At 38.9% G+C, this 21,800-nt stretch overlaps 1 pseudogene; it reads right to left on the bottom strand.

Moving 5' to 3' along the window:
- The window catches only part of LOC131766497 (very-long-chain (3R)-3-hydroxyacyl-CoA dehydratase 1 pseudogene), a 49,358-nt pseudogene extending 29,092 nt beyond the window's left edge, over positions 1 to 20,266 (bottom strand).
- Between the last annotated feature and the right edge of the window lie 1,534 nt (positions 20,267 to 21,800).

Raw genomic sequence — 21,800 nt, 5'->3', positions numbered from 1 at the left:
ATCCTCCTGAAGAATTCAAATCAGGGGAAACTTCGAAGGGCACAAAGTGAAACACCTCCCCTTCTTGCTGCTTAGGGGTGCAGCAGGAGACAATGTGTTCTCGCTAACCTAGGTAGAAATATTGAGTATGTTTTTCTATTAAAATAATTTGTTCTACCCAAGGTAAATAATGTGTCAGGTCAGCCAAACAGTAAAACTTAAATTTCCTTTTCTGAAAAAAGGTGATTTTGCGGGGAGAGTATTCAGATAACCCTCAAGAGTAAATGTTTGTATGAAAGTTGGGTATGGCATAGACTTGACTTTTAACAGGACACATGGTGCCCGGCATAAAGACTACATTTCTCTACCTCACTTGCATCTGAGTAAAGTCATATGACTGAGTGCTAGTAGCCATTGGGTTGTAGGTAAAGTGTAACCCAACAGCTCCTCAAGACCTTCCTTAAGAGACAGTGGGCACGTGCCCTTTGCTCTTTTTGTCTCCTTTATCCATGCTTCCTGGAATGCTGATGATACCCACGTGGACCACGGGATAAAGGCCACGCTCTGGTATGGCAGCACGGTGACCCGAGTGGAACCTGGTCACACTAGCTCTAGACCACTTATTTCAGACATTGCACACAAGAGAGAGAAATAAAATTGTATTGGGTTTATGCTATTATTATCTTAGTTTTTATAACTCACGATCAAACTTAATCCTAACTATTGCTTCTTGACACCATTATCTAGCACAAAATCAAATGTTAAAAAAATTTCAAACCAGAAGATATCAATACAATGCCTCTGTCCTAGATCAAAATGCAAACTACACAGTTAAACCTTTTGCAAGAATACAGAGAAAGGGAAGTTAATTCAGTGAGTTAACTTTGGACCTCAAATCCCTTTAACCTGTTGATAACGTTCTTTACAAAGCAGTCTTCAGCCATGTTGTGGAATTAATTCTACTCAATGGAAAAATAAATAATGGTATCAGATTTCCTCAGAGAAGCATGTTCTGGAGCTTATTGCCTGGGTGGGGGGAGTAGTAGCTGAAATACAGTACATAAAGCTATGTGACTATAAAAGCTTATTTTCTATGATATATTTGCTGACAGATGTCAAGAGAAAATAGTTTCTATGCAATGAAAAGAGACTTAAGTAGACACCTAACTTAGGTCATAAACATTTTTTAAATGTCAACTGGAAAACCATCTACAGTTGTCTAATACCATGTGTCTCACAGGGGCTCTGTTTGACAAAAGGCATCCAATATCTGACCTACATATCATGGTATTTAGGAAACATTATCAAGTCATGATAAATCGCCCTATATAGACTTGTGGAATTTTTGCTTCATGGATCTTGCCTTTGGGCACTTAGCACCCACTGCCACCTCTTCTGAATTCCCTCCTGTGCCCTAGGGGCTAGAAGGCAAAAAACTACATTCTCAGGTTGTCTTACAGCTGGGGTTTTAGATGCAGCTTAGGTTCCTCAAGGATGACACAGTTGGTTAAGAATGTGGAGGCCATCTGCCAGCTGCCGTTGTGTTGGGGAAGCGAGTCCCGACAGGTGTTAAGTGTGCCGGTGTCCCGTTACCAGCTTTGTGACCTGTCAGCCGTGTCAGCGACACACGTGACGGCAGGAATAGCGGCAGCTGGCCTCCTGATTTCTGCTCCTCCAACTCTTTCACAAGTGTGTAAACACCCAAATTCCTGTGTTAAGTCCTCTCTACTCAAATAGCTAGAGTGAATTCTGTTTTCTCCACTGAACCCCAATATGGTATTCCAGTCGCTTCTGTTTTCTAGGAATTAGGGAAATTAGTTTCCCAGAAGAGCCTAATTTTGTTTGTTAACTGAGTTGTTTAATGTTAAAAAGGGATCTTTGGCATATCATAAATATTTGTATTTCTTAAACATAAGCGTAATTTAAATATCTGGTCATTTTCAATATAAATCTAGTAATTTTTCTATAAACATTTTACTTGATCTTTGATTACTATTTTAATAACTGATAAGTTTAACAGCATAATTAATCCCAAATAATTAACACCGTCATTAATGATAAGCAGTTTAAACTACAATCACAAAATTTCAATGTGTGAACTATTGAACTATCCCTTCATGTGAACTAATTAGCTCTTTGGTTCCACTACCTTGCCTCTCTCGGTCTCCATAGAGGAAAATGGCATGTAAAAAATGTGAGATGGAAAGCCATTTCCGCCAGCTGTGGTCACAGGGCTGATTATTATCTCTGTGCTGGTTGAGGCAAGTCTTTTGGAATATTTGGTGTATCTGTGATGACAAAAAGCCCAGCAGACACTTGAGGGAGGGTCAGTGTCTGCACTCAAGCAAGGAAAAGTGTCTTTTCAATAATACCCCCTAATCATTGTCACCTGTCTCCGCTGAGACCTGGTGCGGCAGGGATGGGTGGAAGAGGCACAGATTCAGAGCTACCCCAAGTTTTTGTGTTTGAGAGTCATTCCCAGGAATGAGAGCCAGAAAAGGAGAAGGCTGTACATCTTTCCTTTTTTCTCTTTTTACCTGTATGACATATGGTAAATTACCTATCTTTACAGAGTCTCAGGATCTTGGTAAACTAGAAATTCATAGCATGCAGTAAGCACTGAAACATGCATTTCTTTTTAATCGAGGTGAAATTCTGACAACATACAATTAACCTTTTTAAAGTGCACGATTCAGTGGCATCAAATGTATTCACAATGCTGTGTAATCATCACCTCTCTCTAGCTTCAAAACATTTTCATCACCTCAGAAGAATATGGGTGGGTACCCATTAGCACTCACTCCCCAGTCACCCCTCCCCTACCCCCTAACCAACACTAATCCACTTTCTGTCTCTATGGACTTGCTTATTGTGAGTATTTCATATAAAAAGAATCATACAGGGACTTCCCTGGTGGTCCAGTGGTTAAGACTCTGCACTTCCACTGCAGGGGGGCACGGGTTCCCCAATCCCTGGTTGGGGAACTAAGATCCCACAAGCCACGTGGTGTGGCCAAAAAATAAATAAATAATAAATAAATAAAAAGAATCATACAATATGTGACATTTACATATGGTTTCTTTTACCTACTGTAATGATTTTGAGGCTCACCCATCTTGTAGCATGTAGCAGTTTTTCCATCCTTTTTACAACTGGATAAAATTCCATTGTATGGATATACCACACTTTGTTTATCCGCTCATCAGTTGATGGACATTTGGGCTGTTTCTACCCTTCGGCTACTGTGAGTAGTGCTGCTGTGAGCATTCATGATCAAATATTTACATTTTAATGATGATTATGATGAATACTATTATTAATCATGTATATTAATTGTATAATTAAGTAAATACTATTTATTTAATACTATTAAGTTATATTTTTAAATACAGTTGACCCTTGAACAACACGGGCAAACTGTGAAGGCCCACTTGTACACAGATTATTTTCAATAGTAATACTACAGTGCTACACGATCCACATTTGGTTGAAACTGAGAAATCAGATCCTCAGATTAGGAGGAACAACTGATATGGAAGGCAGACTCTAGGTTATATCTGGATTTTCAACTGTGTGGGGGTCAGTGCCCCAACCTCTGCATTGTTCAAGGGTGAACTGCACTGTTACTAACTCTTTATCTTAACACTAATTATCATAATATTAATATATGTTAATAGAATAATATTAATATTATTTATACTAATAAACATGTGACTTGCCCACAGAGCTTGTCAGACCCAGGCACAAGAAGACTGCTCACTCCTTGACTTCTCTCCATTAAAAAAAGAAAAAAAAAAAAAAAGATGGGAATTCCCTGGTGGTCTAGTGGTTAGGATTGGGCCTTTCACTGCTGTGGCCCAGGTTCAGTCCCTGGTGGGAGAACTGAGATCCTGTGAGCCACGTGGTATGGCCAAAGAAAAGGAAAAAGAAAATTCAAGAGTACTGCACAAATTTTTCTGTTTATTCATTCTGTTTATTCTATATTTTGTGTCTGGTTTCTCCAAGTTTCATCTGGTCTTCAAGAAATGACTTACCACTGCTATCTCAGAGTTAAATAATCCATTTAGCTATCTCTTTGTTGAAGAGACTTCCTTAAACTCTGGAAATAATAAGCTTGGTTATGTTGTCAGTCATTCTGATATAAAACTTCTCTTAATTTATCTTAATAACCTCTATCATATATAGAAATTTTCTCTCTCACTCTGTTAGACCCAGACTTTCTCAACCTACATTCCAGTCTGGTATTCGCATAAATGGAACTAACTTGTTATTATAACTATTAACAATTTCATTATGACTAGCTAATATAATAGTAGCCACCACCTTCAGTCCTATAACTGCAGCCATATTAACTTCTCCAAACCTTCCATGCATGTCCTTTCATAATTCTGTTTCTTTGCTCATGCAGTGCCACTCACCTGAAATACCTTTTCCTCCCTTTCTTCACCTGACAAACTCCCTTTCATCCTTTAGGATGCAACTGAAAAGAAAGTTTTGTGATGCTATCCCAGATACCTCAAGCTGAGTTGCTTGCTTAAATTGTTGTATTAAGGTTCTATGGTCCTACTAAGGAAGAGATCAAGATGATGGAGAGGAGGAGGCAGAAATCACCTTACCACGTGAACACATCAAAAATACATCTACATGTGGAACAATTCTTCCTGAAAACTAACTGGAAACTGGCAGAAAGACTCCTGTACAACCAAGGCTGTAAGAAAGTTCCACACGGAATCAGGTAGTAAGGGAAGAGAAATAATCAGGTTGGAACCTGTGCCCCTGGATGGAGACTCAGAAGAGGAGGGGGATTGCACAGGAAGAGATCCTCCCTGGGCAGTGAATGGTTCAAGCCACATACTGGGCACCCCAGCCCTGGGATCTGACACGGGGAACCCAAGTCTCCTTGGCTGGCTGGAGGGCCACTGAGACTAACAGGAAGGCTGTGGGAAGCCTGGACTCTGCTCATGAGGAGCACACACATGCTTGCTTAATCCCAAAACGGCATAGAGGGCGGACTGAAAGTGCACAGGATGCTAACCAGTTTCCTGCAACCATGCCAGCATGTGCCACAGCCCAAGGCAAGTGCCTGCTCCAGCCCCACTTGCTTCACGACACAGCTCCACACTGGGGTAAGGGCTGCTGAGACTGAGAGGAGAGCTCAGCTGTGAGGGACAAAGGTGGCTCAGACCCAGAGCAGCATCTGACCAAGGCAGCCATTACTGGTGATTATGCAGTCAGTACCCCAGAAGCAGTCCAGGTTTCTGACTGTTGCTGGGACTGCTGCCACAGCTCACTCCAAGACCTACCTGAGCACATGAACCAGCCCCTCTTGCTCCAGCTCTGCTCCCCTCTGGGGCAAGGGTGCTACTGTGGGGTGGGGAAAGGAGCACACATTTAAATGGAATAGAGCCAGCTGGGAAATGACCCTCAGGGTTTCTGCTTCAGCAACTTGGGACATGACCCCACCTCTAATAGGGTGGTGCTGGCCACTGAGAAGAGGAAAAGCCCCAGGTCACATGTGGCTCTGGCCCTTCCCCTCCATCTCCAGCCCCACACACTACCAAGGTGATAGCTGCCAACACACCCTGGGAAAACATGTGGCCTGTGCTCACTTCAGATCTAATTCTCCCACCAAAGCCACTGGGAGTGTGCAGACAGCATAGGGACACTCCCATATAAAGACAACCCTTCAACACAGCAACAGGTAACTCTTTCACCTACTTTCATAGAGACAGAGAAAGTTAAGCTAAATGAGCAGACAGAGGAATTTGTTTCAATAAAAAGAACAAAAGAACCCCCCCAAAAAAATAATTAATGAAACATAAATAAATAATTTACCAGAAAAAGAGTTCAGAACATTAGTAATAAGAATGCTAACTAAATTATAGAGAGGAATAGATGAACACATGGAGAAATTTAACAAAGAACTAGAAAATATAAAAAAGAACAAGTCAGAATAGAAGAATACAATAACTGAAATGAAAAACACACTAGAAGGAAATAACAGCACACTAGGAGATACAAAAGAACACATAAGTAATCTGCAAGACAGAATAATGGAAATTACCCAATCAGAATAGGAAAAAAAAAGAAAATAGTTTAAGGGACCTCTGAGACAACATCAAGTGTACCAGCATTCACATTATCAGGGTACCAGAAGAAGAAGAGAGAGAGAAGGGGGTCAAAATGTATTTGATGAAATTATGGCTGGAAACATCCCAAACATGAAGAAGAAAACAGATATCCAAGTACAGAAAACACAGAGAGTCCCAAAAAAGATGAATCCAAACAGACCCACACCAAAACGTATCACACTTAAAATGACAAAAGTTAGTTAAAGAGAGCATTCTAAAGGCAGTAAGAGAAAAACAAAGAGTCATATATAAAAGAATGCCCATAAGGTTGTAAACTGATTTTTATGCAGAAAATTTGCAGACCAGAAGGGAGTGACATGATGTATTCAAAGTGCTTAAAGCAAAATACCTACAACATAGGAACTCTAAAGAGCAAGATTATCATTTAGAATTGAAGGAGAGATAAAGAACTTCTCAGACAAGCAAAAATTAAAGGGTTCATCAATACTAAACCTACTCTAAAAGAAATGGTAAAGGGTCTTCTCTAAGTGGAAATGAAAATGTTATAATAAGAAGTAAGTATCAATAGGAAAGAAAAAATCCACTGGTAAAAGCAAAAATATATAAAAAGGCTAAGGATCAACCTCTTAAGCTAGTACAAAGATTAAAAGGCAAAAAAAATCTAAAATCAACTATAACTACAATAATTAGTATAGGAATAAACATGAAGATGTAAAATATGACATCAAAAACATAAAATGTGGGGGAAGGAACTTAAAAGTGGAGATCTTTTACAATGTGTTTAAACTTAAATTACTATCAGTTTAAAACAAGTAGATATCGTTATTGGTTAAAATACATGAACCCCATGATAACCACCATCAAAAACCTATAATAAGGGCTTCCCTGGTGGTGCAGTGGTTAAGAATCTGCCTGCCAATGCAGGGGAAACTGGTTCGACCCCTGGTCCGGGAAGATCTCACATGCCACAGAGCAACTAAACCTGTACGCTACAACTACTGAGCCTGCGCGCTAGAGACCACGAGCCACAACTACTGAACCCATGTGCCACAACTACTGAAGCGCATGTGCTTACAGCCGGTGCTCTGCAACAAGAGAAGCCACCACAATGAGAAGCCCATGCACCACAATGAAGAGTGGCCCCCACTCACCACAACTAGAGAAAGCCCAATCACAGCAATGAAGACCCAACGCAGCCAAAAATAAAATAAATAAAATAAATTTATTTTTAAAAAAAACTATAATAAATACACATAAACTAGAGAGAAACAAACACAAGTACACCACTAAAGAAAAACATGAGGGAAGAAACTAAAACAAGAATAGAACAGAGAAGAACTACAAAAACAACCAGAAAACAAGTAATAAAATTGCAGTAAGTACACTTCTATCAATAATCACTTAGATGTCAATGGACTAAATACTCCAATTGAAACAGAGTGGCTGATTTGATTTTTTAAAAAAGAAAACCAAGACTCACCTATATGCTGCTTACAAGAGACACTTCAGAGCTAAAAAGACACAGAGACTGAAAGTGAAGGTATGGAAAAAGATATTTCATACAAATGGAAATGACAAGAAAGCAGGGTTAGCAATACTCATATCAGACTACAGACTTTAAAACAAAGTCTATAGCAAAAATAAAAAGAAGGGTATTATATAATGATAAAGGGATCAATACAAGAAGAGAATATAATACTCATTAACATCTATGCACCTAATACAGGATCATCTAAATATAGAAAGCTGATATTAACAGACATAAAGGGAAAATTTGACAATAATACAATAATAGTAAGGGACTTGAACACCCCAATTACATCAGTGGACAGAAAGTCCAGAGAGAAAATCAATAAGGAAAAAGTGGTCTTAAATGACACATTAAACCAGTTGGACTTAATAGATATCTGCAGGATATTCCATCCCCAAACAGCAGAATACACATTCTTTTCAAGTACACATGGAACATCTCCAGGATAAATCTCATGCTAGGCCACAAAACAAATCTCAACAAATTTAAGAGGATAGAAATTATATCAAGCATTTTTTTTTTGAACCACAATGGTATAAAACCAGAAATCAATTACAGGAAGAAAAATGGGAAAAGCACAAACATGAACACTGAAAAATATGCTACTAAGAAACCAACAGGTCAATGAAGAAATCAAAAAGGAAATCAGAAAATACCTCCAGACAAACAAAGAAAACCCCACAACTTTCCAAAATCTTTGGGACGCAGCAAAAGCATCTAATAAACTTCTAATAAGGAAGTTTATAGCAATACAGGCCTAACTCAAGAAACAAGAAAAATCTCAAATAAACAACCTAACCTACCATCTATAGGAATTAGAAAAAGAAGAGCAAACAAGCTCAAAGTCAACAGAAGGTAGGAAATAATAAAGATCAGAGAGGAAATAAATAGTGATTAAAAATAAATAGGAAAAATACAGTGAAAATAAGAGCTTTTTTTTAAGATAAACAAAATTGATAAACATTTAGCCATGTTCATCAAGAAAAAGAGAGAGGACCCAAATAAAATGAGAAATGAAAGAGGAAAAATAACAACCAGTATCACAGAGATTTTTAAAAATCATAAGAGAATATTATAGTTACATGCCAACAAATTAGACAACCTAGGAGACATGGACAAATTTCTATAAATGTACAACCTTCCAAGACTGAATCAGGACAGTGAAAATGAACTTCTAATTTAAAAGAACTCCCAGCAAACAAAAGTCCAGGACTGAATGGCTTCACAGAGGAATTCTACCAAACATATAATAAGAGCTTTCCTTCTCAAACTATTCAAAAAAACTGAAGAAGATGGAAAATTCCCAAATTCATTCTATGAGGCCACCATTACCCAGATACCAAAAAGAAACAAAGATACTACAAAAAAAGAAAATTACAGGCCAATATCTCTGATGAATACAGATGAAAAAAATTTTCTCAATAAAATATTACCAATCTGAATTGAACAATATATAAAAAGGATAATACAGCATGAACAAGCAGGATTTATCCCAGGGATGTAAGGATGGCTCAATATCCACAAATCCATCGATGTGATATGCCACATTCATAAACTGAAGCATAAAAACCATATGATCCTCTCAATGGATACGGAAAAAGCATTTGACAAAATTCAACATCTATTCATGATAAAAACTCTCACCAAAGTTGGTATAGAGGGAACATATCTCAATATAATAAGGCCATGTATGAGAAACCCACAGCTAACATCATACTTAATGGTGAAAAGCTGAAAGCCCTTCCTCTAAAATCAGAAACAAGACAAGGATGCCCAATCTTGATGTTTCTATTTAACATAGTATTGGAAGTCCTAGCCACAGCAATCAGACAAGAAAAAAAAAGGTCATCCAAATTGGAAGGGAAGAAGTAAAACTGTCACTATTTGTAGATGACATGATAATGTCATATAGGTATAATCTTATTATAATATATAGGTATAATCTTTAATAATATATACCTATAAAGATTATACCTAATATAAAGATTATACCTATATAGGGACTTCCCTGGTGGCCCAGTGGTTAAGAATCTGCCTGCCAATGCAGGGGACATGAGTTCGATCCCTGGTCCAGGAAGATCCCACATGCCGTGAAGCAACTAAGCCCGAGAGCTACAACTACTGAGGCTGTGCTCAAGAGCCCATGAGCCACAACTATTGAGCCCACGCTCTGCAACTACTGAAGCTCACATGCTTAGAACCCATGTTCCACAACAAGAGAAGCCATCACAATGAGAAGCCCGTGCACTGCAATGAAGAGTGGTTTTCTAAGTGAGAAGGCTATAGGGATTGTGGCCTTATATAGTTATGGTACTTGGTTAATGATTGTTACTGGTTGGTCATTTTTTATTGGTGTTGTGGTTATTATGGAGATTACTCGGGGTAATTAAATAAGAGTATGCTAAGGGTGAGGGTGATGAGAAATGATAGGAAGTATAGTTTAATAAGGCCTTTTTGGTTTGAGATTAGCATGGAGGATTTTAGTTGAATGAGGGATGTGGTTTTTGGTAAGATAGTTTCTAATCCGATTAAATCTAGAAGAGAGGATGCTAATTTTTGGCTCATTAATAAGTTTAGATAAGGGGGTAGGTGGTGTATAATGGTGGGGAAATATCCTAGGAGAGTAGAGAATTTAAAGGAGTTTGAGGGGTAGGTATATTTTAAGTTTTGTGTGTTGAGGTTAATTTTGAGTGCTAGCACGAAGCCCAGAGTTGTTACTATAAGGGCAGTTAGTTTTAAGTGCAGAGGTATGGTTATTAGGGGGATGGTTGTTGGGGAAATGTTGTTGGAGATGATGAATCCAGCAAAGATACCTCCGATTAGTAGGTGTTTGATAGAGTTAATTAGGAGGGGGTTGTTTTCATTGATAGGAGCTGAGGGGGAGAAGCAGCGTTGTCCCAGTAGTGCGAAGAAGATAATGTGAGTGCTATAAGATGGCTGTGAGGGAGGTGGCAGTTAGAGTTATTAATAGGGCTCAGGCGTTGGTATAAGACGTGTTGGCGGTTTTGATGATCAGGTCTTTACAATAAAAACCGGTGAGGAAAGGCATTCCTGTCAGTGCTAGGCACCCAATGATAAGGGCTGTTGCAGTAAAAGGTAAGGTCTTGAATAGGCCTCCTATTTTTCAAATATCTTGTTCGTTGTTTAAGCTGTGGATAATAGATCCAGAGCACATGAATAGTGTGGCTTTGAAGAAAGCATGTGTGCAAATATGCAAGAAGGTTAGATAGGGCTGGTTGATGCTGATTGTTACCATCATTAGGCCTAACTGGCTTGAGGTAGAGAAAGCAATAATTTTTTTAATATCATTTTGGGTGAGAGCACATATAGCTGTGAACAGAGTGGTACGGGCTCCTAGGCATAACGTTATTGTTTGAATAAGTTTATTGTTTTCTGTTAGGGGGTAAAATCGGATAAGTAGGAAGACGCCTGCTATGACTATTGTACTTGAGTGGAGTAGGGCTTATACGGTCGTGGGACCTTCTATTGCTGAGGGGAGTCAGGGGTGAAGTCCAAATTGAGCTGATTTTCCGGCTGCGGCTAATACAAGTCCTGTAAGGGGGAGGTTTAAAGAGTAGGCCAAGTATATAACTTTGTTGTAGGTCTCATGCATTTGAGTTAGATAGAAATCATGCTATGGATACAATGAATCCAATAACCCCAATGCAGTTATATAAGAGTGCTTGGAGGGCAACTGTGTTTGCATCTGTTCATCCATATCATCACCCGATGAGTAGGAAAGGTATGATTCCGACTCCCTCTCACCCAGTGAAAAGCTGGAAGAGATTGCTGGCAGTAACAAAGATTAGTATGGTAATGAGGAAGAGGAGTAGGTATTTGAAGAATTGATTAATGTAAGGATCTAAATGTATATATCATATTGAGAATTCTATGACACATCATGTAATAAGCAATGCTACTGGTACAAACATTATTGAGAAGTAATCTATTTTGAATCTGAGCGTTAATTTAAGGGTTTGGATGGTGATCCAATGTCAGTTTGAAATGATTATTTCTTGGCCTGTGTGAAGGAATATTATCATTGGGATTAGGCTGGTAATAAAAGCACATGAAACAGTATTTTTTACATATGATGGGTATTTATCACTTTTGTAGAAACTTGTGTTAGTTATTATAATCAGGATAATTAGTACTCAACACCAAAAAAACAAACAACCTGATTAAAAATGGGAAAAGGACATGAATAGACATTTTCCCAAAGAAAACATACAGGTGGCCAATAAACACATGAAAAGATGCTCAACATTGGTAATCATCAGAGCAATGCAAATTAAAACCACAACGAGATATTATTCACACCTGTTAGAATGGCTATCATCAAAAAGAACACAAATAACAAATGTTGGCAAGGATGTGGAGAAAAGGGAACAGCGTACACTGTTGGTGGGAATGTAAATTGGTGCAGCCACTGTGGAAAAGAGTATGGCAGTTCCTAAATAAACTAAAACTAGAACTATCATATATACTCAGTATATGTCTGAAAAAATAGAAAATTCGAAAGGATACTTGCACCCCAATGTTCATAGCAGCATTATTTACAGTTCCCAAGACATGGAAGCAACCTAAATGTTCATCAACAGACGAATGGATAAAGAAGACGTGATATATACATAGAATGGAGTACTACTCAGCCACTAAAAAGAATGAAATTTGCAGCAGCGTGGTTGGACGTGGAGGGTATTATTTCACTGAAATAAGAGAAAGACAAATACTGCATGTTATCATTTATATTTGGAATCTAAAAAATAAAAGTAACTAGTGAATATAACAACAAAGAAATAGATGCACAGATATAGAGAACAATTTTGTGGTTACCAGTGGAGAAGGGGAGAGGGGAGGGGCAAAATGGGGGTAGGGGATTAAGAGGTACAAACTACTATGTATAAAATAAATAAACTACAAGGATATATTGTACAGCACAGTGTTTATAGCCAATATTTTATGATAACTATAAATAGAAAATAATCTTTCAAAATTGTGAATCACTATGTTGTACCCCTGAAACTTATATCATAAGTCAACTATACCTCAATAAAAAAAAAGACAATGAACAAACATAACAAAACAGAAATAGGGTCATAGATAACAGAGAACAAATGAGTGTTTGCCAGAGGGAATGCGGGTAGGGAGAATGAAAGAAATAAGTAAGTGAGATTAAGAGGTACAAACTTCCAGCTGCACAAGAAATGAGTCATGGGTATGAAATGTACAGTGTGGGGAATATAGGCAATAACTATATAATATCTTTGGTGACATTGTAACCAGACTTATTCTGGTGATCACTCTGAAATGTATAGAAATACCAAATCACTATGTTGTGTATCAGGAAGTAACATAATGTTGTAGGTCAATTATACTTCAAAAACAAACAGACAAACATAGAAAAAGAGATCAGATTTGTAGTTACCAGAGGCGGGGGGGTGGGAGGAGGGGGAATTGGAGGAAGGTGGTCAAAAGGTACAAACTTCCAGATACAAGATAAATAAGTACTAGGGATATCATTTATAACATGATAAATGTAATTAACATTTCTGTATGTCAAATAAGAAAGCTGTTAAGAGAGTAGATCCTCAGTTCTCATCACAAGAATAAAATTTTTTTTTCTATTTCTTTAATTTTCTACCTATATGAGATGATGGTTGTTCATTAAACTTATTATGATAATCACTTCATGATATATGTAAATCAAATTATTATTCTGTATACCTTAAACTTATACAGTGTTGTATGTCAATTATACTTCAATAAAACTGGAAGAAAAAGAAATCAGGGGACATTCCTGGTGGCACAGTGGTTAAGAATCTGCCTGCCAGTGCAGGGGACATGGGTTCCAGCCCTGGTCCAGAAAGATCCCACATGCTGCAGAGTAACTAACCCCGTGCACCACAACTACTGAACCTGCACTCTAAAGCCCGAGAGCCACAACCACTGAGCCTACGTGCTATAACTACTGAAACCCATGCACCCTAGAGCCTGCACACCTCAACTACTGAGCCCACGTGCCGCAACTACTGAAGCCCATGCACTCTAAGGCTAACGTGCCACAACTACTGAGCCCATGTGCTGGAACTACTAAAGCCCACGCACCTAGAGGCCATGCTCCACAACAAGAGAAGCCACTGCAATGAGAAGCCTGCGCTCCACAATGAAGAGAAGCCCCCACTCCTCTCGCCACAGCTAGAGAAAGTCCACACACAGCAACAAAGACCCAAGGCAGCCAAAAAAAAAAAAGAACTGTCTTGAGGGGAGCTGGTTTTAAAAAAAAAAAAAGAAAAAGAAAATCAGTTATGAGATGTCACCTCATGGCTGTTGGAATGACCATCATCAAAAGACAAGGGATAAGAATTTCTTGTGTGAATGTGGAGAAAAGGGAACATCTGTGTACTATTGGTGGGAATGTAAACTGGTATAGCTCGTATGGAAAACAGTACGGAGGATCCTCAAAAAATTAAAAACAGAACTACTATATGATCCAGCAATTCTACTTCTGGAAATATATCCAAAGAAAATGAAAACATTAGCTCAAAAAGAGATCTGCACCCCATGTTCATATCAGCATTATGTACAATAGCCAAGACTGGTAAACAATCTAATGTCTACCAATGGATCAATGGATAAAGAAGTCATGATATGTAGATATAAAAATATATACTATATATATATATATATATATATATATATATATATAGCTTGAAATATTATTCAGCCATGAAAATGAGGAAGTCCTACCATTTGCAACAACATGGACGGATGGTGAAGGCACTATACTAAGCGAAATAAGTCAGACAGAGAAAGAGAAATAGTGTATGATCTCACTTGTATGTGGAATCTTTTTTATATTCGTATTTTATATATACAGTATATATATAAAAGAACAAACTCATAGAAAAAAAAATCAGACTTGTGGTTACCATAGGCAGAGGTTCAAGGGAGAGAAACTGTAGGAAGATGGTAGAAAGGTATAAACTTCCAGTTATAAGATAAATAGGTACTAGGATGTAATGTACAACATGATGACTATAGTTAACACTGATGTGTGATGTATAGGAAAGTTGTTAATAGCATATGAGTTCTCATTACAAAAAGAAAATATTCCCCTTTGTCTTTTTTTTCTTTCTTTTGTTTTATTGTATCTTTATGAGAAGATGGATATTCACTAAACCTATTGTAGTAATCATATTACAATATATGTAAATCAAACTATCATGCTGTATGCCTAAAACTTATACAGCCATCTATGTCAATTATTTCTCAAAACTGGAAAAAATTACAATCATTTAGCTTTGTAAAAAATGGCAGAAGGTAGCCTTAATAATGGTCTTCAGACTTGAAATGTTTTTGCCAAAACAGTAACAATTTTGAATCTCTCTTGGGTACAGAACAAGAAATGTTTCTGAATGCTCAGTGTTAGCAAATACACCTGCTACTTTTCCTTATGACCCTTTGCACAAAATAGTCTGATGTTCTTATCTGTAGTTTTCTTGGTCTGTATATTAACTGATGCTTATTGGCCTTCTCAATGTACGGATATTCATGATGAAAAAGTGATTTCTAATCTGCTTCCCCCTTATACTACTGTATTATGGAATACAAAGATAATGATAAGGAATGTTGGTGTGTGAGCTCCATGCTGAAAGCCTGCATTTTGACAGCCAGGAAGACCTTTGTTAAAGGTTATTTCTAGCACTAAAAAGAAAACTCAGGCTGAGACCTCCCATAGAAGACCTTCTCTCTTGACTTATGAGAGGATTGACTGGGCCACACCCCAACAGGGGGCTTGAGAAAACTTTGGTCTTTTTACTCAGGATCATGAAGAGAAAGAGTCCACACAGCTGCCATATTGGAAGAGAAGAAAAAGGAACGCTTCCGTTGATGACTTGTATGTCTCTTTACAGGCATACATGTCATCAAGACTGCCCACAGCCCTCATAGATTGGAGGGGAAAAGCAGGCTCTGGTCAAAGGTGGCTGCATAAAATAACAAAGTGCATAAAATAATAGAGTCCATAAAATGTGTCAGCCTTTCACCAAAAGTGTAATGCATATTATTGCTTTTGTCCTGTCAATAAAACCTCAGGAAGTAGAACCTACTCCCACTTTATTACGGGTGAGAAAGCTGAAACTCAAAATAGCTAAGTAACTTACTCAAAGTCACAGCCAGAAAGAATTTAAGCTGAGATTTAAGACCATGATTGTCTTTTTAACCACACAATATGGCTCCCCTGATTCAGAGGGACTCTAATCAGAACACTCCACCAGGAAAGTTGCTAGAGCAGGACACAGGCTACAGGGGTAGGGGGTCAGCAATGCACCAGCTCTCATGGAAAGGAAGCACAAGGTTACCTTGACTTCCAACAGCAAAGCAAAGATTAAAAAGCAAGTATTGAGCTTCCCCTCGCCTGAGGCCCCTGCAAAATTCAAACCCTGGGTAAGCAGGCCAGAGTGAAGTATTAAAGCCCCTAGGACTAGGATCATGGATAAGAAATCAGCATGCAGCAGCCTAAGCTAACTATTGTGGAGTGAAAGGTCCAGCTGACATAAGGCTTAAGCCAACTCTGAAAAAACAGGAATAGAATTGAGTTTAGACCTGTTTGGATCAGCATCACAGACTCTTTAAAAATAGAGGGTAACCACAGAAGGGTAACATTGGTCAGGACTGACTCACTACCCCAAGGACAGGGCCTTTCTCTCCTATGCTCTCCCTTTAAGTTCCTATATGCGGGTGAATACAGCCAAGTCAGCGTGTTTAGCTATCAAATCAAGGCAAGGTTCTGTGTATTCCCTTTAGAGAAGAAGACTTGGTCTTCTGCAGAACCTTCTTAGTTCTAATGGACCTGATGTAACCATAAAAGAGATGACATTTGTAATAATCTGCACCATTTGGAGTAAAGGTACAAATATTGCAGATTAACATATATATATGCAAACCCAAATGCAAGAGCACCAGTTTTCTTGCCCAATAGTTTTTTTTTTAACACCTTTAATTGTTTACAATCTTGTGTTAGTTTCTGCTGTAGAACAAAGTGAATCAGCTATACATATACGTATATCCCCATATCCCCTCCCTCTTACGTCTCCCTCCCACGCTCCCTATCCCACCCCTCTAGGTGGTCACAAAGCACAGAGCTGATCTCCCTGTGCTATGCGGCTGCTTCCCAAGAGCTATCTTTTTTACATTTGGTAGTGTATATATTTCAATGCTACTCTCTCACTTTGTCCCAGCTTACACTTCCCCTTCCCCGTGTCCTTAAGTCCATTCTCTACGTCTGCATCTTTATTCCCATCATGCCCTTAGGTTCGTCAGAACGTTGTTTTTTTTTTTTTCTGGATTCCATATACATGTGTTAGCATATGGTACTTGTTTTTCTCTTTATGACTTACTTCACTCTGTATGACAGACTCTAGGTCCATCCACCTCACTACAAATAACTCAATTTCGTTTCTTATTTTTTTTAAACATCTTTATTGGAGTATAATTGCTTTACAATGGTGTGTTAGTTTCTGCTTTATAACAAAGTGAATCAGTTATACATATACACATGTTCCCATATCCCCTCCCTTTTGCGTCTCCCTCCCACCCTCCCCATCCCACCCCTCTAGGTGGTCACAGAGCACGGAGCTCATCTCCCTGTGCCATGCGGCTGCTTCCCACTAGCTATCTCTTTTACATCTGGTAGTGTATATATGTCCATGCCACTCTCTCACTTCGTGCCAGCTTCCCCATAGTTCCCTTTTTTTGTGTGTCTGTCCCCAGTGGGTGAGGTTGGTTCAGTGGCCTGTGTATGTTTCCTGGTGGAGGGGACTGTGCCTGTGTTCTGGTGGGTGGGGCTGGATCTTCTCTTTCTGGTGGGCAGGACTGCATCTGATGGTTTGTTTTGGGGTGTCTGTGAACTTTGTATGATTTTAGGCAGCCTCTCTGCTAATGGAGGGTGGTTGCGTTCCTGTCTTGCTAGCTGTTTGGCATAGGGTGTCCAGCACTGGAGCTTGCTGGCCACGGGGTGGAGCTGGGTGTTAGCATTGAGGTGGAGATCTCTGGGAGAACTCTCATTGTTTGATATTATGCGGGCCCGGGAGGTCTCTGGTGGTCCAATGTCCTGAACTTGGCTGTCCTACCTCAAAGGCTCAGGCCCGACACCAGGCTGGAGAACCAAGACCCTGTCAGCCACACGGCAACAACAACGCTCGCTGTCAATATGTCTTCACCAGCCAAATGAGCAATGCCAGTGTGGGACCCAGGACCACTCACTCAGTGGAAGAATCCCAGGTTCAGGCAGAGTGCAGGTAATCTCTGGATATTGCTTGACATCATTCCTTCATTCGTTCAGTCAGTATTTGTTGAGAACAAAGTGTTGGATGCTTTTCTAGGACGTTTACAGACTGTTCTCAATGGATTTACCTTCTTTGCTGACCTTCAAAGCTTCCAAGACCTTGGCAGCTGGGAGATGAAAGGCAGAGGGAGGGAGGGCAGGGCAGGACTAACTCCTGGCCCTGTGCCCACAGGGGTGGCTACCTGAGGGACCCTCTTGCCCAACAGTTGCAACCACCGTCCACTCTTTAGCCTTTGTATATTTTCAGTGCGGAGCTCTGGACATACTGTTGCCATCTTCCCTGCCAACAGGACTTCATTTACACCCTAAATGTTTTCAACTGGAGAGAACACTGAACTATATCTTTGCTCAGTAGGTTGACTTCATGTGAGGCATTAACAGGAATATCTTTGTATCCAAAGAAGCACACCTGGAAGCTTTGTTCTTCATCTGAACAAACAAGTCCTACGAAAATGACTTATTCTTGCTTTTTGGTTTACAAAACCTAACATCACTCTTCTATCTTAAAGTGAATTTATTTTGAAGCCAAAGCCATTGCAGTTAGTATGATGCAAGTTTATAGGCTTAGGGTGAAGTTTAGATGGAAGTCTCACCTCTGTTATCTCACTGTGGCTAGGCCAGGGCGAGGAAGCAATAAACCCATAAACTCATTTGTCTAACAGGAGCTGATTTTGAATTTATTATTGAGAATAATCATAATGCTTTAGTCTTAAAAATTATATATTTCACATTTCCACCGCATATACTGCTTTATGTGATTTTACAAAGGTTAATTGGAGGTTAATTGGATCAACAAATGAATATGTGAGTTCCTCTTAACTATAAAGCACAATGCCTAGTATTATTAAGGACACATTATTCACTCTCATATTCCTGGCAAAAATTGCCAATACCTATAAAAGTTAAAATTACATATCCTTTGATCAGAAATTGAGTTCTAGGAATTCATACTACAGATGCATTAGTATGTATATCAAATAGCATGTGTAAGATGATTCATGCAGCAGGATTTGTACTAGCTAAAGATTAGTGCTATTGATCATCAGTAAGTATTGGTTAAACAAATTAAACAAAAGACAAGACATGGAAGCAACCTAAGTGTCCATCAATAGATGAATGGATAAAGAAAATGTGGTATATATACACAATAGGATATTATTCAGCCATAAGAAAAAGAATGAGGGACTTCCCTGGTCATCCAGTGGTTAAGACTCCATGCTTCCACTGCAGGGAGCACAGGTTCGATCCCTGGTCAGGTAACTTAGATCCCACATGCCACACGGTGCGACCAAATAAAAAAATAATAATAATAATAAAATAAAATAAATAAGTCATGGGAATGTAATGTTCAGCAAGTAACTATAGTTAATAATACTGTATTGTGGGGACTTCCCTGGTGGTCCAGTGGTAAAGAATCCGCCTTCCAATGCAGGGGATGCAGGTTCAATCCCTGGTCAGGGAACTAGATCCCACATGCCGCGGGACAACTAGGCCTGAGCACCACAACTACGGAGCTCGCGCGCCTCAACAAGAGAGTTCACGTGCCACTAACTGCAGAGCCCACACACCCTGGAGCCCAGGCACCACAACTCGAAAGAAGCCCACGCACTGCAACAAAAAAGATCCCCCATGCCTCAACAAAGATCCCACATGCTGCAACTAAGACCTGGTGCAGTCAAAAACAAAGAAAATAAATAAAGAAAATTTTAAAAAGAAAAAAGAAAAACTATCACAAACAATTTTTTTAATTAAAAAAAATGCTGTATTGCATATTTGAAATTTGCTAAGTAAGTAGATCTTGAGTTCTCATCACAAGAAAAAAAACCTTGTAACTATGGTGATGGATGCTAACTAAACTTATTGTGGTAATCATTTCACAATATACAAATATCAAAACATTATGTGTACACCTGAAACTAATATAAAGTTGTATGTCAATTATATTTCAACTAAAACAGAAAATAAATAAATTAAGTTACAGCTTTCCATGAGATTATAAAAAAGTATGAGGGTGCTCTTCCTGTACTGACTAATAACTTTGCCAAGATATAATGTTAAATAAGAAGGAAAGATGCAGAACAGTCTGTATAGCATGTCATTATTAGTGTTATATATGATATATTTGAAAAGATACGAAAGAAACTGATAGCAATGGTTGTCTTCTGGAAGAAAACTGGACCTATCTAAATGCCTCAAATTTGATCCATAGGCTTTTGATGTTGATGCTAGGATATGATGGCCAAATGGCTGAGGTCATAGGTCTCATTATGTTTTAAAGAGTTACCTTTCTCATTCTCAGAGTTCCTGGTACGTGACTCTTCCCTTGGGTGGATACTTGGCTTTTCTCTCAGCATGGTCCCCAAACACCAGTCTTCACTTCCACCCCAAGCAAAGAAACCAAGACTGACTCCTGCCTCCAGGCCAGAGGAAACGTCTGCTTCTCTGAACTTGCTATAGGAAGAAAAAGAACGGCAAGAATCAATTGAACGTATTGATGAAGTACAAAATGAAACAGACAGACTTAACAAACAAGCCAGTGAGGAGATTTTGAAAGTAGAACAGTAATATAACACGCTCTACCAACCATTTTTTCAGAAGAGGTCAAAACTGATCAGCAAAATCCCAAATTTGGGGTAATGACATTTGTTAACCATCCACAAGTGTCTGCACTGCTTGGGGAGGAGGATGAAGTTTAAAATGACACTTTTAAAATAAAATTCTCTCCTAGTGAAAAAATTTAAAATAATACTTATGTTTCTAGGGAAAAGTAATAGATGTCTTATTTCTATTCATGTCTCTTTAATATTTTTTACATGTGGGAAATCCCAATTTACTTTCCAATGTTCCAGCTAATTGGTAATTTATCCAGTCTTTGAACGGCTTCCAGGTCCTTTCCATCTTGTGCTGAATCCCGGTGGCGTCTAAAAGAAATCATTCCCTTCTTGCTTGCATGTGTATCCTGTCAACTTTTCTGGGAACAATATTTTGTAAAATCAATGTAAGTGCAGGAATTCCCTGGCTGTCCAGTCGTTAGGACTCCATGCTTTCACTGCCAAGGGCCTGAGTTCAATCCCTGGTCAGGGAACTAAGATCCTGCAAGCAATGGGGCATGGCCAAAAAAAAAAAAAATCAATGTAAATGCATGTCATTAAATGTTAAAATGTGATGGAAAATAGACTGCCTGAGAGAAAATAAGACTGCAAATAAGAAGACATACAGACGGCCAACAAACACATGAAAGGATGCTCAATGTCACTAATCATTAGAGAAATGCAAATCAAAACTACAATGAGGTATCACCTCACACCAGTCAGAATGGCCAACATCAGAAAATCTACAAACAATAAATGCTGGAGAGGGTGTGGAGAAAAGGGAACCCTCTTGCACTGTTGGTGGGAATGTAAATTGATACAGCCACTATGGAAAACAGTATGGAGGGTCCTTAAAAAACTGCAAATAGAACTACCGTACGACCCAGCAATCCCACTACTGGGCATATACCCTGAGAAAACCATACTTCAAAAAGAGTCATGTACCACAATGTTCATTGCAGCTCTATTCACAATAGCCAGGACATGGAAGCAACCTAAATGTCCATTGACAGAGGAATGGATAAAGAAGATGTGGCACATATATACGATGGAATATTACTCAGCCATAAAAGGAAATGAAATTGAGTTATTTGTAGTGAGGTGGATGGACCTAGAGTCTGTCATACAGAGTGAAGTCAGAAGGAGAAAAACAAATACCGTATGCTAACACATATATATGGAATCTAAGGGAAAAAAATGTCATGAAGAGACTAGGGGTAGGACGGGAATAAAACACAGACCTACTAGAGCATGGACTT

This window comes from Kogia breviceps, chromosome 12, assembly GCF_026419965.1.
Source record: "Kogia breviceps isolate mKogBre1 chromosome 12, mKogBre1 haplotype 1, whole genome shotgun sequence".
NCBI classification, from domain to species: Eukaryota; Metazoa; Chordata; class Mammalia; order Artiodactyla; family Physeteridae; genus Kogia; species Kogia breviceps.
Note: the sequence above shows the minus strand (reverse complement) of the source record. Positions and strands in the feature narration are given on the sequence as shown.